This window comes from Macaca nemestrina, chromosome 8 (genome assembly GCF_043159975.1).
Source record: "Macaca nemestrina isolate mMacNem1 chromosome 8, mMacNem.hap1, whole genome shotgun sequence".
NCBI lineage: Eukaryota > Metazoa > Chordata > Mammalia > Primates > Cercopithecidae > Macaca > Macaca nemestrina.
Window position 1 is genome coordinate 154,150,350 of NC_092132.1, and position 18,064 is coordinate 154,168,413.

Here is an 18,064-nt window from a genome sequence, read left to right on the forward strand (position 1 = left end):
GGTCTTATAACTTTCTAGTTTCCAACTTATTTACCCTAAAGTGGAAGATTGACAGCAGCAGAAGAGGAGATCCTGGGCCAGTGCAGGCTCTGGGAGCAGCGGGGTGAGTGCTGGAAGGAGCTGGCTGGAGGCAGAGCAGACAGGTGCTCAGGCAGGCCAGGACGGCCTCAGGGCATGCGGCTCAGTGAGTGAGAAAAGGTTCACATTTCTTGGAGAGCCCTTGACTCTGCCCACGGAAAACCCAAACTCCTTCCAACGGGGATGTGCATCTCATGTAAAAGTTGTTACTCCCAGAAAGAAAGCCAGTGGATGTAGAAATTTTACGTATGCAGAAATTACTTCAAATTTGTTTCTAACCTTATCCTTTTCTTCCCCCATCTTAATGTGTGGTGACTTTCTGCAGGTGACGCACACATCTTAGGAGAGCGCTGTATTTCAGTTGCTGTTGGCTCTGTTGTGACTTTGTGGTGTCCGATGTTCTGGTTCTGAGGTTCTGCCCAGAACGTGGCTCCTCCCTGCTGAGCGTTGCTTGTTGAAGGCCCGTGTGGAAACTTTCCCTGTAAGCTCGTTGCCCACAGCAGTCTTGGTTCAGAAATCTTTGGACCTCCTGAGACTCCACACAACCTTCTAAACTTTCTAGCGTGACCTTTTCATTTTACTGTTCCCCACTAACTCAGATGTTTTCCAGAATGTAAGTAATCTGCTGCATGCAGGGTGGGGGATGCCCTCCGTTGGCTCTGGGGAGAAGCATCGCTGTTTCTCCGGGTGGAGCTTCCCGCCCACCATGGTGTGCTCCAAGACGCAGCAGGGTTCTTTGGCAGAAGTAACCATCGAAGGCCCGTGTCTCCGTGGCATGGTGGCTGTGGGTATGCCGCCTCACAGCCATACCGGCCCCTCCCCATCAATGGCACCACGGAGAGGAGCAGGGGGAGGCCTGGGATCTGTCTCCAGAGTCACAGCTGTGCTTCCGAGACTGCGTCGTCCGTTTGTAACTAGACATGCAGAGAAAGTGTTGGAGGTCAGCAGGAGACGGTGTCTGTCCCTAATGAGCTCAGGCGTGCCCTTGAGAGGGTCAGGTTTCTGTGCGACAGATCTGGACTCAGCCTGGCTGTGGCAGTGGAGGTGACTGCTGGGCTTTGGCAAGGCTGCACCCACTATCCGTCTGAAATGGCCCCCTTCCCTGGCTCGCGGTGCCAACTGGGTACCCAGGCCTGTGTATGTGTCGGGGAAGGGGTGGGTGGGGGTCCTACCTTATTGCTGTATCCAATGGCACGTGGGGTCAGCACTCAGGAAACATGTGCTGTGTGGGTCAGCGATTGAGTTCAGAAACCTGGAAAATTCAGCAGTGTAGGCTTTGGGCATGACCCGTCCAGCCTTGGGGCTCTTTCTTTCTCTGAATTTCCTTCCATGGCATCCTCCTCATCCCAGGGGCCCCTGTCCCCGTATGGCTGTAGGCAGCTTCACAGGTTCCTCTGCCTCCCCTCCCAGGCCCTGGTGTGGCTGGGACAGCTAGTGGCTGTGTAGACCCCACAGCCAGTAGATCGTTGGTGCCAACGCCTTGGGCCTGGGTTACCTGAGTCAAGGACTCCAGTACATGGCTGAGCTCACCCTGAATGTCTGGATCAGAAGGCCTTGGGTTGCAGAAAGGTGGGAGTTCGATATCGAAGGACAGCCTCCAAAGCAGAAGGGGAAATGGCTGTGCTGGATGGGCAGCTAGAAGAGTCTGTGCAGAGCCTGGGACCCAGTGCAGACACAGAGCTGACATGGGCAATGCAGTGACACGGCCACCGTGGAAGTGCGCAAAGTTATAGGCTTCAGATCGATATGGAGGGGCTGGTCTAAAACAATCCTCTGTTTCCTTTAATCCTAGCAACTGCTGGCTTTTGGGGTGGGGGAGTGAGATCTGTGGTGGCCGCGAGGAGAGACAGGGATTTTAATTAAACCCCTCTTTCTGGGAGAGGGGAGTAGCCGTTTCTGTAGGGCAGTGAGCATCGTCATCTCAGGCAGCTCAGGCTGCTGTAACGAAACATCATTGATTGAGCGGCTTATGAAAAACAGGAATTTGTTTCTCACAGTTCTAGAGGCTGGAAGGCAGGATCAGGGTGCCGTACGGGTGGATTCTGGTGTAGGCTCCTTCCTGGTTGGCACACACCTTCTCTCTGGCCCTGACACAATGGGAGGGTGAGGGATTTGCTGGGCCCCTTTCTGAGGCACAAATCCCATTCAAGGGTCTCCAGCCTCGGGAACTCATCACCTCCCAAAGACCTCCTGACAGCATCACATTGAGGGTGAGGATTTCAACCTGTGTTTTGGGGGGCAGGCAGTTCGTAACCTTCACCCTCTTTGTGTATTTCTGACTCAACATTGAGTCTGCCTTTGGCTCTCCAGGGGACAGAACCTGTGTGGACACTGAGCAAGGTCAGAGCTGCAAGCATGTGCACATCGGGGGCAAGGGAGCTGCCAGGGGTGTGAGAAGGGGGTTTCAGCGTCAATCGGAGCTGCTTTTCTGGCAAATGTACTCATAAGCTATCCTGGCAACATTTGCTTTTCACGAAGAGTCGATGAGGCAGTGGGGGCAGCAGGCGGTGTTGCCAGAAGCTTGGAACTGATGGGCAGAGGCCATGACCTTGGGGTGGTCAGCAGTGCCAGGTGTCTGCCCTCCAGGTCTCAAGTCTGTGATTGTGCAGAGACTGAGCAGACCGGGGCTTGCCGGCCAGTGTGGCTCTCATGCAGGTGATTATCGGGGTTGCTTTCTATGTAATGTTCCCTCAACCCCATCCCCCGCCACCAATTTCTGTGCCTAGCAGAAATGATGCTGCGTTTCCTTGATGAAGCCTTGAGTTTCCCATGGAGATGTAGGAATAGCACAATTTGGCTCACGTCAAAATACTTTGCAGTGAAGCTGCACGGAAGAGGATTCTAGGCTTCCATTTGACGTTTTCAACAATGCCTGAGTGTTACAGGACCGTCTTGCTTGTTAATAAAGCACCAGATGAAAAAGGCTACTGGTTAATAAAGGAGACTTTTTACATTAGCACAGAGAGGGTGGCTTGAGATAAATTCAGCGTAACATAGGTGTGTTTGTAAGCCGTCAAAAGGACCATCTCTCTGCTGGCGACACATGTTTTCCAGTATTGGTTTTGTTCTGAAAAAGGATGACTGGCATTCGGCAGAGTCATTCCAGAATTCACCTGGAAGGTGTCCACATGGTGCCTTTTCTCCTGACATTCTGGGCACGAGGAATCATTCCTGTCTCCAGCACTAGCAGGAGACTTTTCCTGAACACTTGCTCCTCTTTGGCGTTGTGGGGGTGAAGGGGTCAGAGTGACCCTGTCTTCATGGAGTTTTCAGACACCATGGGGATAGTGTGGCACAAGTGTCGGGCTCAGGGGGGACGGAGGCTTTCCCCAGAAAACAGCTGCCGATTCCAGGATGGTCCTCGACCCCTCCTCCCTCTGTTCCTCTGCGTCATGTTTGAATTAAGGCTGTTCTATCGTAGCGGGGGTGTCATGTTAACTGGAAGTGTGCTTTTTTACTGGGCAGTAAGTAAATTAATGGTACATTTGCCAAGGACAGCGAGGTTTGATTTGATGAATCCAGTGGGGGAAAGGAGAAGGGGCTTGGCTGGGTGGGGACGTGTGTGATGGGAGCAGAATGGAGCAGCCATGCAGGCTGTTGGGATGGAGGGGCCACGCCCGCATTTCCATGGGGTCCGTCGCTGTTTGTGCCACTAGACCTGAACCTCTGTCTCTACAGTAGTAACGCATCATTCACGTCCCAGCAGGCCAAGTCCTCAGGAAAATGGGGCCAAAAAGTAGAAAACCATGACCGTAGAAGGTAACAGCACATGACTAAGCTTTCTGGGTGGTGCGTCCTTGTGATAAAAACAGTCCTGAGCTGAACACCAGAATGAAAACGAACCGTCCTCTGTGCTGAAGTCGGAAGAGGTGTGCTTGGCTATCCGCAGTGCCTGCCTGTTTGGGCGGTGATTACTGCAGGTCACACGTGCTGTACAGGAGGAGGGCAGTGAACTCTGGAGCCAGGCTGGCCGGGTGCAAGTCCCAGCTCCATAGCCAGCTCTGTGATCTGGGACAATTCACCTATGTCCTCTGCCTCTCGGTTTCCTCCTCTGTAAAAGGGGGGTAAGAGTCGCATCTATCTGAAAGCTATGTGAGAATTAAACGACCTTGTAAATGTAAGGGGCTGAGAACAGTATCTGCTCTTGGTGAGCAGAAGGATGACCAGGAGGTGACCAGCAAAATACCCCTTTCGAAGCCTCAATACTGTTCCATAGTGAGCAAAGACACAGCTCCTCTACGGACGAAGCCATTAATAGTCGATCCTGGCAGGCAGAGTGCAGATTCCTTCGAATCAGAAATTTGAACTCTGGCCAACGACTGCTGTACTGATTGAGTAAATCTTAGGATTTGTTGTTAAAGTAGTCTACAAAAACAGAAACAGTCTGAAGGAGTTTGAGAGGGTGTGGGCTCAGCTGCAACCTCTCCTCCCAAGGCCGTTGGTTAACATCATCTCCAGCCCTGTGGAAAGACAGCAGCAGTGAAGAAAATGTCGGACAAACATTTGGTGTGTTTGTACACTTCTTCCAGAAATCCTAAATGCTTTGCATGTTTCAGCTAATAATTCATTAAAATGGATTATGCTGACCATTTTATAACCTACTTCACTGCTCTCCTGTCTAAATCCATCCCTTTGTGACACATTTTTTACACTTGGCTCATTTTTTCAATTGTGTTTGCTGTCTTACTCCCATGTAAAGGATAAACGTGCATGTTTATGTTGATTTGACTGAGACAGCTAATGCTAAATCTGTCTCTGTTCCTTGAAGGTTGACTTGTGATGGTGTCATTTAAGTCTCTTACTTTTTCCCCTTGAGTCAGCAAAATATTCCATGTTACTTTGAGCAAAACTTGCTCACTAGTGTTATGGAGGGTATAAAAGCAAATGGAATAAGTTTCCTGCCTTCAGGAGGATTGAAATCTCAAAGTCGGTATGACAGCATGGATGGGAGTCAGCTCAGTTTGCAGCTTTTAAAACATGTTGGAATCTTTCCTCTGCCACTTTTAATGGTGAGACCCTGAGCAAATCATTTCCACAAGCATCAGGCTCCCCATCTATGACATGGAAGTAAAAATAGCAATCTTGACAAAATTGTGATGACTACAGACATGTACCTAACCTCTTATTTACCGCCTCCCGATAGAAGATATTGTAACTCATCCCGTTTGAGAGCTGGTGGTGATCACCCCATCCTGTGAGATTCAAGTATAATAATTATCTGGAATCCCCCATCTTCAGGGAGGAAGACCCAGCAGCCCTCACAATGTCTTCTGGAAACTGGATTTTGTTTGAAGGGTGAACTGACTCCAAGTTTCTTCTGTTTTCACGTATTGTCCTTCCTACGTGTCTCCTGGGGTTTTTCCCTACCTCCCAATCTACATTAACCTGATAACAGCCAGTTATGTTTTCTAGAATTCCCCTAAATGGACTCATGCCAAATACTGAATACAGTAGATTGGGAGGGTTCATTAAATCACGATAGAGCATCCTAAAGAAGGAAAGTAGGCACCTTTGTTCTTAAAGGGTCTTCAGCCATCCCACCCTGGAGAAGGTTGCTGATTGCCTCTTCTCCTCGGGCAGTCTTGTTACTATGCATCACTTTTTTTTTTTTTTTTTTTTTTTTTTCCTGAGATGAAGTCTCTGTCACTCAGGCTGGAGTGCAGTGTCATGATCTTGTCTCACTGCAACCTCCATCTCCTGGGTTCAAGCGATTCTCCTGCCTCAGCCTTCCGAGTAGCTGGACTACAGGTATGTGCCACCACACCCAGCTAATTTTTGTATTTTTGGTAGAGACAGGGTTTCACAATATTGGTCAGACTGGTCTTGAACTCTTCGTGATCCATTCACGTTGGCTTCCCAAAGTGCTAGGATTACAGGCGTGAGTCACCGCACCCGGCCTGCATCACTTTTTATGCCTCGTCTTCATCCTTACAGCTTCTCCTTCCTAGGGGCCTCAACTCCCAACCCTGGAGTAAGGGTCACAACTGTCCATCTTCATGCAACACAGCTTAGTTCCCCTTCTTCTCCTCCCCACCATGCCCTATGGGCTGCTTTTCTACAACCAGAATGGAGACCCAGGGAGATCTGCTAAACTAAGACAGTTCTCACCCCTGGGAGAAAAATCTACTTCCCAGTTCTCAGTCCTGCTAAACTATTGTTAAGATAAAGAAGGACCATGATAAATCCTATTGGCTAAGAGAAGAAGATTCTCCAGGTTGCCATAGGACAAGAGAGGAAGTGACAGAATCTGCAGCCATTTGGTCGAATATGTGATATGTGAGTCATTCTGAGGAATACGTTAAAATTCTGTAGTCAGATCTTGGAAAATGATATTTCCAGTAGAGGGAAGAATGTAACAAAAAACCCAGGCAGAAAACAAACAAGTGTGTGTGGAGAAGAACAATAATGTGATGTGAATGAAGGGTTCGGTGTCATGAGTGAGAAATGGCTGACCGAAAGTAGGGAGATGCAGAAAGGAAAATACCACGGGAAGACTGAACATCACGTTAAGTGATTTAGGTGATTCTGCCTGCAGTGCAAATATTTTGGGCTCTGAAGTGAAGTCATCAAAAGGTTTACGTCTGTAATGGAGGATTGGTCTAGATAGCCTCTCAGATCCCACTCGGCTTTGAGATCCTTGATTCCGGGTCACACCTGCGGGTCTGGAGGGCAGTTCTTCAGGGTCATGAAGGAAGGATTCCAGGAGGCTGGAACATGAAGGACATTCAGGTGACCACATCAAGAGATCAAGTGGGGTAACAAGAGCCTGAACTAAAAGGAATGCAGTGTAAATACGAAGAAGAAAGAGGAAATGGGAAACTGACTAGAAACGATAAGTAGAGAAAAAGGGAAACGTGTGATTCCAAGGTTTAGAACAGTATTTGTAAGTTACAGTCCCACAACTTCTTGCATAAACAGTATCTAAGAGAGTCATTTTAAAAAGAATAGCAAACTTCCAAGTTCCACTGAAAGACATCAGCATCTCTGTGGAGTGAATTGGGGAAAGAGAATGAAGAAGTCTGTTCAACTTTTAGACACACAAAATGTTAATTGAATTGCATGAGTGACACCAACAATGTGAAGATATTTAACGAGCTCTTTTTTCTCTTTTTGGCCTGTAGTATTTAATCCTTCTATCATCATTATCGTCCTTTCTCTAATTTAATGTCTTTGAACCTTTATTCAAAAATCCACTATGTATAGGTAACATGTTTGTGAGATTATTACTAGACCCTCTAGGAGGTTTCATTAACCCAGTTTTGATAGTTCAGGTAAGTCCTCCACCATTTTTTTTCCAAGTTGTCTTAGCTCTTTTGGGTTCTTTAAATTTCCAGACACATTTTGGAATCTGCTAGTTCATTTATACTGAAAAAAAAAAATAAAATCATGGTGGGATTTTGATTGGAATTGCATTAAACCTCTGATCCACAAGGGCAGAACTGACATCTTAACAATATTGAGCCTGCTGGTCCATGAACACAGTATATCACTTCATTTATTTAGTTCTTTAATTTATCTCAGCATCACTGCCTGCTTTACAGTGCATAGATCTTACACATCTTTTGTCAGATTTAGTCTTAATATTAACTTTGTAAATTTCCAATTATTTCTTTGCTAGTGTAAAAGAGATAAATACTGCTTATGGAAAGTTTGCAAGATACAAGCTAAACACAAACTCACTTATTAGTAAGTAATTTATTATTATTAGTTTTAGTGGCTTTTTGTCATTTCAGGAGATTTTCCACACGGGTGATCACGTCACCTGCAGATACAAATAGTTTTAAATCTTATTTTCTAATAAGGGTGCATTTTGTATGTTTTAACTTGCCTTATTGCACTGACTAGACTCCAAAAAAATGCTGAAAAGCAGTGAGAAAAAAGTCATCAGGTGGGATGGTAAATACAGCCCTTGTTCTTCCATTTTGACCTGAAGCACCCAGTGTGATCATTTTCTCCTTTGATTTTTGTGAGGACTTTTTGTTTCCTTTTTTTCCTTTATTTTTTAAAAATACACTTTATCTTTTAGGCAGTTTCACGTTCACAGAAAAATTGAGGGAAAGGTGCAGAGAGACCTTCTCTATGCCTTCCCTTCCCCCACGTGCACAGCCTCCCCAACTAACAACACTCCTGCCCAGAAGGAGCATTTGTAATAATTGAAGAACCTACGTTGACATATTGTCACCCAGAGTCCACAGTTTACATGAGGGCTCCGTCTTGGTGCTTGTTCTATGGGTTTGAACAAATATGACATGTATCCACCATGATAGCATCGTACAGAGCAGTTGCACTAAAATCCTAAAAATCTCCGTGTTTCACCTCATCATCTCTCCCTCTTCACAACACCTGGGAAGCACGGACATTTTCACTCCATAGTCTGGCCTTTTTCGGGATGTCCTTTAGTTGGAAGCTTATGGTATTTAGTCTTTTCCGAGGGGCCTCTTTTGTGTAGCCATGCATGTTTAAAGTTTCATGGCTTGACAGCTCACTTCCCTTCAGTGCTAAAGAATATTCCATTGTTTGGATATATCACAGGTTATTTATCCACTCACCTAGTGAAGAACATTTTGGTTTCTTCGTTGCCTCCAAGTTTGAGCAATTATGAATAAAGCTGGAATAAAATTAGCAATTATGATTAAAGCTTCTATAAATGTCCACGTGCAGGTTTTTCTGTGAACACAAGTTTTCAACTCCTTTGGATAAATACCGAAGAGTGCAATTGCTGGATCACATGTTAAGAGGATATCTCGTGCCCATCAATGATACACTGGATATACAAAATGTGGCACGTATATACCACGGAATACTATGCAACCATAAAAAAGAATGGGTTCCTGTCCTTTACAGGGACATGGATGAAGCTGGAAGCCATCATTCTCAGCCAACTAAAAGAGGAACAGAAAACCAAACACCACATGCTCTCATAAGTGGCAGTTGAACAATGAGATCACATGGACACGGGGAGGGGAACGACACACACGGGGGCCTGTTGGGGGGTGGGGGCAAGAGGAGGGAGAGCATTAGGACAAATACTTCATGCATGCAGGGCTTAAAACCTAGATGATGGGTTGACAGGTGCAGCAAACCCCCATGGCACATGTATACCTATGTAACACACCTGCATATGTATCTAAGAAATTAAAATTTAAAAATAAAAAATAGGGAGTATAGTTTGGTAAGACAATGTGATAATTTTACAAACACAAAACATGTCATACCCACTTCCCCACCTCCCTCAAGTGCTTTCAACAGCATCCTGTTGCTGTTAAGAGAATAAAGCATCTACCATCTCCCAGCCCCTGCCTGCCTTCCTTCCTTCTTGTCTTGTGCCACTTTCTCCTGTGTTTACTTCCTTGAACGTGCCTGTTTCCTGCTGCAAGAGGCATTCTGCACGCACCCCCATCTCTGTTTAGACCGTGGTGTCCCTACACTCCACCCCCCTCAACAAGCAACCTCTACTTCTCTCCAGACTGCAAGGGGATCATACCTTCCAGAATGCATCGGTTTTCTACCTCTCATCCCAAGATACGCCAGATTCTTTTACAGCATAAATTTAGAGAACCCCGCTTCCCTTTCTTTGGTGCGCTTTCCTCAATTCTTCATCAGAAACCCATTAGACTCATTGTCATATTAGTGCCCATTCTCCCCATCAGGCCGCAAGTTCGTGTGAGCAGGGGCCACAGTCATGTTGGTGAACCACGGTATTCTCAGTGACTATCCATGTGCTTAGAAAGTATTTGCTGAATGAGTAAATGGGTCTGCAGTTCCAACCAAAGCTAGAAGCTTGACTTTGGAAGAATGAAAGTAGATAACGTCTCCAAAGCAGACCCCATAGCATGAAAAAAGAAAGGAAGAACGGAGGCAGAGCTGAAGGATGAATATTGGCACAGGAGTAGGTGAGAGTTTGATGTAGTTTGAACTACATCAAAATATTAAGAGTAGCCATTTCAGGATGACAAGAGAACAATATGTTGTTTTTGTTCATTCTTTTCAACATTTGCAAAGTTTTTTGCCTTGAGTGTAGTCACTTTTGCAATCAGAGGTTACAGTGCTTGATGGAATGAGGCCATGAAGCACACATACCACCGAGTTTCTAACACAGAGCAATCTGTGAGGAAGGATGGAGACACAGGAAAGGTTCATTTTAAAGCAATGCAGGTGTTTTTTTCATAAAGGCAAAAGACATTTTTTAAAGTGTTTGCATCATACACAAGTCTGCTAAATTTGGTCAAAAAACAGAGAAAACAGTAACAGAAGAACACTTTAGCCCACAAGGAGACCAGCACACCCAGCTCGAGACCACTCCAGATGAGGAGTGGAGAGTGGTTTCCTCACAGCTGACCCACAGGATCGGGTAACACAAGCAGAAGGGAAACATGGGGACCACAGAGACATCAGACTGTGGACTTCATAGCAAGAGACAGCAACACAAACTAGCGGAGTAATTAAAAACTATGGTAAAAAGAGGTCCACATTCTATTTTAACCTGAAATCAGTGGCACGGGGACCATCACACCACCCTGCAGTTGCCTCCTCCCTCCCCCACACACAGCAGCCTCCTGGGACAACATCCTACTTCCAACTTGCAGTTGCCTCCTGTCCCACCCCCCCACAGTGGCCCCCTACGACAACATCGTACTTCCACCCTGCAGCTGCCTCCCATCCCCAACACACAGCAGCCTCCTGGGACAACCTCCTACTTGCCGGCCACAGCCTGGAGCCCCCAAAGCATGGAGGGGCTTAGCGAGCCACACAGCATTCCCCCTTCACACCTGGGAAGTCAGCCCCTCACTGAAGTGGGTCCTGTGCCCACCAGCTGTGCACGATCAGAGGTGTGAGGTTATGGACCTGGTCACCCACTGTGCAGAGAGGCGTGAGGTCATGGACCTAGTCGCCCGTTGTGCACGATCAGAGGTGTGCAAGGTTCCAGACCTGGTCACCCACTATGCACAATCAGAGGTGTGAGGTGATGGACCCGGTCACCCGCTGGGTATGAATAGAGGTGTGGGTGGTTAGTGACCTGGTCACCAGCTCTGCACAATCAGAGCCATGCGAAGTTGCAGACCTGGTCACCAGCTGCACCCAATCAGAAGCTTTTGAGGTTAGGGACCTGGTCACCTGCTGTGCACAGAAGTGTGAGGTTAGGGACCTCGTCACCCGCTGTGCATGATCAGAGGTGGGCCAGGTTAGGGACCATGTGCGTGGTGATGGACCTGATCAGCAGCCAAGACACCTGACGTTTCCAGTGTCATCCCGGCTTCTTTCAAAACTGGAAAAGTCTTCAGATATTTCCCAAAAGCTTGTCCATCTTTGAAAACGATATGCGTGTGCACAGGTGATACCGATGACTGAAGATTGAAGGTTAGAGCATTCCAGCCCCATGCCCATGTCCCATCCCATCTGCGAAAACTTGAGCACGAACATCTCCCTCTCTGAAGCTCCCTGAACCCTGTGGCAGGCCTGAGACTCAGGTCCAGTGTCCTGTCAGTTACACTGAACAAAATGTAATTCAACACTGGCCATGGGCCCTGTGCTTTAAAAACCACATATAAATCTCCCAAAGAACTACAATCTATGAAAGCTTTCATGGCTAGTATTTTAGGAAGACTGATCAGTCTTGACCTAAATCAAAGCCGACACTGCCCAAATTCACTCTAACCCCAGCTTCGTGCACAGGCAGCCATCGCCTGGCTGTCAGGGTGACCAGCAGCCTGGGCACAGACAGGACCAGCGCCGGTCCCTCCCTGCACCTTAAGGGGGCTTCTGAGCTGCTGTCCATGATCAGTGATGGTGACGCCCAGAGCAGCTTTCCGGGAAAGCAGTAAACCTTTCAGGTCCTCACCTCACGAGGATGGCCATGTATAAATCAACCGCCTTTGTTACTGCCCTGCCATTCTCAAAGAGGAGATGGGTTAAACTTCTTTATCCACATGCCCAACACAAGGCACACCTGCCCCAGCACGAGGCTCATCTACTTAATCCCGGGAAACTCACACAACCCACAATCAGAGGCCGCACACAATCAGAGGCCGCGCACAATCCGAGACTGAGCACAATCAGAGACCACACACAATCAGAGGCTGCACAGAGACCACACACAGAGACCCACACAATCAGAGGCCACAAAGAGGCCAGAGGCCACAATCAGAGACTATACACAATCACAGGATGTGCACAATCAGAGGCCATGCACAGTCTCTGCAACCTCATCAGAAACTGTTTCTGACCATTCACCTGAGGCCACCAAGTTTAAATGAGAGGCCCAGGTTTTAAAAGACAGCAGGAGTTCTCTGAAGGCAAACTCCGTGCATTCCACCATCAGCACCATTTGTGCCTGTCACGGTCAGGAAGAACCACAACCACGTCTCGGTGCCCTTGCAGTGCAGGGCGCTGCGTTTCTCCCCCTTTCCAAACCCGCGGCGGCTCCTGGCGACCCAGCGCCTCTGCTCAGCCACACGCCCCCAAGGCCTTCCTCCCTCACCCCACAGGGGAGCTCCCGCAGCCGGGCTATCTGGCTCATCACTCCGATTCAGTCACTTACACCCTCATTCCAGGCTGAAAATCTCTTCTGAAAATATCCAAATCTTACCCACGTCAGGCTCCATCTTTTCCCCAGAGCTCCTCATCCCCTCCAGAGCAGCAGCCCTGGTGCCCGTGCAGCCGGGGCCTGTGGGCAGATCCGTGGGCTCAGAATGCCCAGCCCCTCAGCCCCTCTGTGTGTCCCCTTACTCCCTGCTCCCTGGCGTTAATGCCCTCCGTCTTCGATTTCCTGATAGGCAAAAGGGGGTTAATTCTAAGAGTGCTAACCGAACTGGATCACTTAACACCATGTCGGGCCCAGAATACCCCTTGATCAATGACAGGTATTGCTGCGCTGTTACCATTGCGCTGGGTCCAGGTTTCCTGTGAGCCCTTTAGGCTCTTTGCCGTAAAGGCCACTCAATGGTCCTGTCCAAGCCTGTCTGTGGCAGATGGACAGGTGAGTGGCCGACGCACACGTGTGATGCTGAATGGGATCGTGCAAAGCTGGCCCCGCGTATTGTGGTCAACGTAAGAAAAAAGTCGCCCATGCTTGCTTGCTGCTGCCCTGCTGTGTCCAGAAGGAGCCGCTTAAAGGCAACTGCGCCGCACCTACCTTCTTGGAAGGAGACGGCAAGACCAGACTGGCTGGAGCTGGGAAGTTGTGCGCTACAGATCAGGGCTGCATAACCCAGGGAAGGCATCACTCGAAACACGTGCTGGAGGGCAGCCAATCCGACCCGACCGTCCACCTCCAGGGTCAGCCATGGGGCTCCACTTGATGTGTCATCCTGATCACCCCTCACAGAGCAAATGAGCCTTTGACTTCAGCCTGTCCTAGGTACAACACCGACTCCCACCTCCCACGTCCTGAACCAGCCTGTTCCGGGGATTGCTGTGGAGGTAGAGGAGCAGGCCCAAGACATCTAGTGGCATTTCCTGGCAAGGACACTCACCATGCTCGACCATAAAACTCGGGTCAACTGGTTTTTCGGAGGGACTGTAATTTACTTGTGGCACGCATGGATACTGATTGACCCAGGGAGGGGCACGGAGGAGGCTGAAGGAAAACCCATGGTGACTGCGCCAGGCATTCCCGCACACACCGACATCTTCAGACTGGGGCGGCGTCCTAGTCTTACAATCAAACCGAAAGCCCAGAGAAACTAGGGACCTTGTCCAAGACCAGCAACAGGTATGTGGGCAGCTGGGATTCAACTAAGTCCTTTCCTGGATCCATCCGCGCTGCTCCCTGCCCCCACTCCCACCACCCCGCCATGGCCCCCGATAGACACAGCAGGTCTGAACATCAGGCACCCCGCACGCAGAGTACGGAGCAGAGCCGGCTTCCGCAGTGGGATCTCACACACATCCCACTCCCCTTCTTGCCGAATGCCTCGGGACTCTGTGCGGTCAAGTCTGCAGATGTGGCCTCACTCTGCGCTAGGAGATCTGGGTGGCCGGCAGCGTTTTGCAGAGTGCTCCTCCAGACGGGGCTCGTCGGCTGATCCATGAGACACAGGACACCTGAGAGAAGGGCCGACAAACCCCACAAAGTCGCTCCCAACATGGAGAGGACAGGACCACAGCGGGGCTCTCGCAGTCCACGCTTTGGACAGGTCTTGCAAACTGTGGTGCTCGTCAGGCGCGAGGAAGTTTCCCAGGGCAGGACCTCTAAGTTACACAGCAAAAGCGACACAGGCGATGCAGCAGGATGTACTTCAGCTCAGGGCTCAGGAACCACGGGGTGCAGCGTGGCCTGCAGCAAACCAGACACATCAGAAGCCAATGTCCCACCTTTTACATTCAGTGACATAGAACGGAGGGAGTTATCTGTAGCAATCATCTTCCTGGGGGACCCGTACAGCACGCATGACCACCGACACTGACAACGAGTCCTTCCTAGGTCCTGGGGGCTACCCCACTTTACACGCACGGTTCCATGCACAAATCTACGCGTGGCAGTTGTTAGCCCCAGCTTAGAGATGAGGAAAACGCTGCTGGAAAAGCTAAGTGAGAAAATCAGACTTCAGCACACCTGCCATCTCCAAGACCACTACTACTCTATGTGCTAGGGTCTCAAGGGTTGGGTGTGTGGCATTTTAAGTGACTAATTGTAGGTGGTTTTCTTCTCTCCTACACCTGTTTAGCCTGAACGTGCACGTACATGCTCTGCTGCAGGTGCACTGCCGTATGTAGACCAGCAATGCTCTTTCCTGCCTCGGGTTCTCGTCACTGCCTTCCGGAAAATCTCACCTGCTTTACAGCCAAGCCAGGTAGGCCTGGTCAGCCGCACAGTGAAACTCCTGCAGTGTCAGAGCTAAGTGCTGGCTGAGACTTTAACAGCGAAGACAGTGGAGTAATGGGGATAAACTGAGCAAAACTGTATTGTAACGCAGATGAACGTCTAGAAGCAAAAGAAACTGACACCCCTGAGAGCAGGCGACTGTCTCTTACTATGATGTTAATAGCAGCTTGCTGTTTCCAGTGTCTCCGTGTGCCAGGGTTTCCAGTCAGCGTTTGTGTTTATCTGCTCTTGGGCTACCTGATCAAACCTCTGCAGAGATCAGGGATATCTAAATTGACCCAGTATCTGCAGGCTGGCTGCTCAGAGGCCGTGGTGTGGAACGGCCAGGACATCGCTTAGTCATACGGGGCACAAGCATGTCACTTGCCACTCCTGTCTTTCTGTTTCATCAAACCCTCTTTTCTCCTGAATATTGACCATAGCAAAGTCATTAGCCTTCGAGATGCATTTGAAACATCAACTTGCTTTGTTCAAGAGGTTTAAGACACACGTAAGTCTTTCTTGCCATGCTCAACACACACAGCCGGCCATTTCTGAAGTCAGTGTTTCTGGAACAAAAGCCTCGGCCTGCCCCAGTGAACATTCACACTGAGCACACTGTCGCAAGGCTGCTTGGCCAACCAGCAGGGGGCAGGAGAGAGCTGCAGGGGCCACGTGGGGTCCCTGCAAAGGCGCCTCACTCCCTCAAATCAAGACCGGTGCCTCCTGCCAATCCAGCGGCTTCCTCCAAGGGGAAGAGGCCTCTTCAGCTGCTACTGCACTGATTTCAGACGGCTCAGCCAATGGGGCAACAGATTCAACAGAGTTCCATGTTGTTTAAGGAAAACTTCTGTTACCAGGCAACCTTAGTACCATATTCAACGTAAAATAACCAACAACATTGTTTCCAAAACAACATGCTACTAGTGCCTTATCCTTCAATGCTGCTTAAACACGGAAAAGTATGAGGAAAAAAGAGCATGGCACTTACTTCTTAAAAAATAACACCTCTTCCAGGTTATTTTTACCCCTATCATAAAGACTTAGAACTGTGGATTCCCTACAGGAATGTGGAGTGGGGTTGGATCCCCACACTGACCCAGCCTCACCCCAGGTCAGTCATCCCCCCACCACGGGGTTCACACCTCTCCAGACACTGTCACCTCATCAAGGAAAGGTGGCGTCTCTGAGCTCTCTTCGCAGGAAGCACCCGAACGGGAGCTAGAGACACAGACACACCCACAACTACTTTGAAATCCTAAACATATTTAAGGACTTCATTATTAGTTTTTTAAAACTGTAAGAACAAAGTGACCCTGGTTTTAACCTCTCTGCCACAATAACACCGTGTACATCTGTCTTTTGCTATTTGTTCCTTCTCCAGCAGCTGCTGCCTGGTTGGCCGACTGCAGAAGAACAGCCTCTGGTACTCCCGGGAAGCCCTCGGTAAAAGCGTGAACACCACGATCACGTCTCAGGACGCCGCACATGTTAGGGTCGCCCACAGACTGCCATTCCCAGTGCCTAGAAGGCACTGAACGGGCCTCCTGCTCTTTGTAAATGTCAACTTTCCTAAGCTAAGTTTTCTTGAAAATTTTTAACTGCAGTCCACACGTACTTCTTTGTGTCTTGTTTTTATCCTAGAGGAATACTTTTATGGAAAATTAAGCTTGCAAGGTTGAAGGATTTTCTGAAAGTCGACTCCTAATCCTGGAAGAAAAAAAAAATGGGCCAAATGTGGTGCTCACGCCTGTAATCCCAGCAGTTTTGGAGGTTGAGGCCAGGAGATTGCTTGAGCCCAGGAGCTCGAGACCAGCCTGGAAAACATGGCAAAACCCTGTCTCTACTAAAAATACCAATAATAATAATAATAATAAAGCTGGGCATGGTGACGTGTGTCTAGTCACAGCAACTCAGGAAGCTGAGGTGGGAAGATCACCTGAGCCCAGGAGGTGAAGGCTGCAGTCAGCCCAGATTTGCATCACTGCACTCCAGCTTGGGCGACAGAGTGAGACACCGTCTCGAAAAAACAAAAAGCAAAAACAACTGCATAAATCATTATAGAAGGGAGCTGGCCAGGCGCAGTGGCTCACCCCTGTAATCCCAGCAATTGGGGAGGTCGAGGTGGGCAGATCACCTGAGGTCAGGAGTTTGAGACCAGCCTGGACACTATGGCAGAACCCCATCTCTAATAAAAATACAAAAATTAGCGGGGCATGGTGGTGGGTACCTGTAATCCCAACTACTGGGGAGGCTGAGGCAGGAGAATCACTTCAACCCTGGAGGCGGAAGTTGCAGTGGGCCGAGACTGCGTCACTGCACTCCAGCCTGGGCAACAAGAGTGAGAGTCCACTTCAAAAAATAAAAATAAAAATCAAGGGAGCTAATGTTTTTCATTTAAAGGAAGGGAGAAGAACATTCAGTATTTATACCTCTCAAGCACACATCTCCAGTGGTGTCCTAAAGTATTCAAGATACACATTCCTACAAATATAGCTCAAAACTACTCACCAAGTTACATGCTAAAAGCACATGCATTGTAAGAATGCTACATTATATTTTTTGAGCATCTGTATCCAATATTTTAGCATACTGGCAGTTTTCCCTTCAGGTGCTGTATGCCTAAATTATTACATGTTTAGTCATTCATTTTAGAATTTATGACTATTATGCTTTAGGCAATAAACATAAGCTACTAAATGACTTAGGGGAAAAGTTACTAAGTTAACTTGGAAGTTAAACTTTGCAAACTGAATTTGTTGGACCTCATTCAAGCTAGATGATCAGTTTTTTAAATTGTTTCCTGTGTGTTTCCCTCCAGGATGGAAATAGCTTCACTCTCATCCACTGTGCACACTGCAGCCCACGCCTCTCGTCCACCGCGCCACACTGCAGCCTGCAATTCACCCTGTACCAGGCTTTCCACACCGTACCTGAAAGTCACTAAGTATAACCAAGAAGGAAATGAAAAGCAGATAAATGACTTCCACCCCTACATCCAGCATGCAAATGTTAAACATTCATCAAAGTAAAACCAAAATCCCATGTTAGCTCACGATTGTAACTGGTAGAGTTATGTGCATGGCAATTTAAAAAGTCTAGTTAAGTAAAAACCTAATTGAGACTCTCAAGAAAGACATCTGCAAAGATTGACAGTGAGGAGAGGACTTCACTCTGCATCCA

At 48.4% G+C, this 18,064-nt stretch overlaps 1 long non-coding RNA gene across 9 annotated transcripts in view; it reads right to left on the reverse strand.

Moving 5' to 3' along the window:
* The window catches only part of LOC139355961 (uncharacterized), a 190,863-nt gene that overhangs the window by 20,185 nt on the left and 152,614 nt on the right, over positions 1-18,064 (reverse strand). For 6 of the 9 annotated variants that reach the window (XR_011607339.1, XR_011607341.1, XR_011607338.1 and 3 more), the window contains one exon: positions 35-8,686. This is a non-coding gene — a long non-coding RNA (uncharacterized lncRNA). The remainder of the gene's footprint in view (positions 1-34; positions 8,687-18,064) is intronic. The other 3 variants (XR_011607340.1, XR_011607343.1, XR_011607337.1) reach the window with 3 other exon arrangements.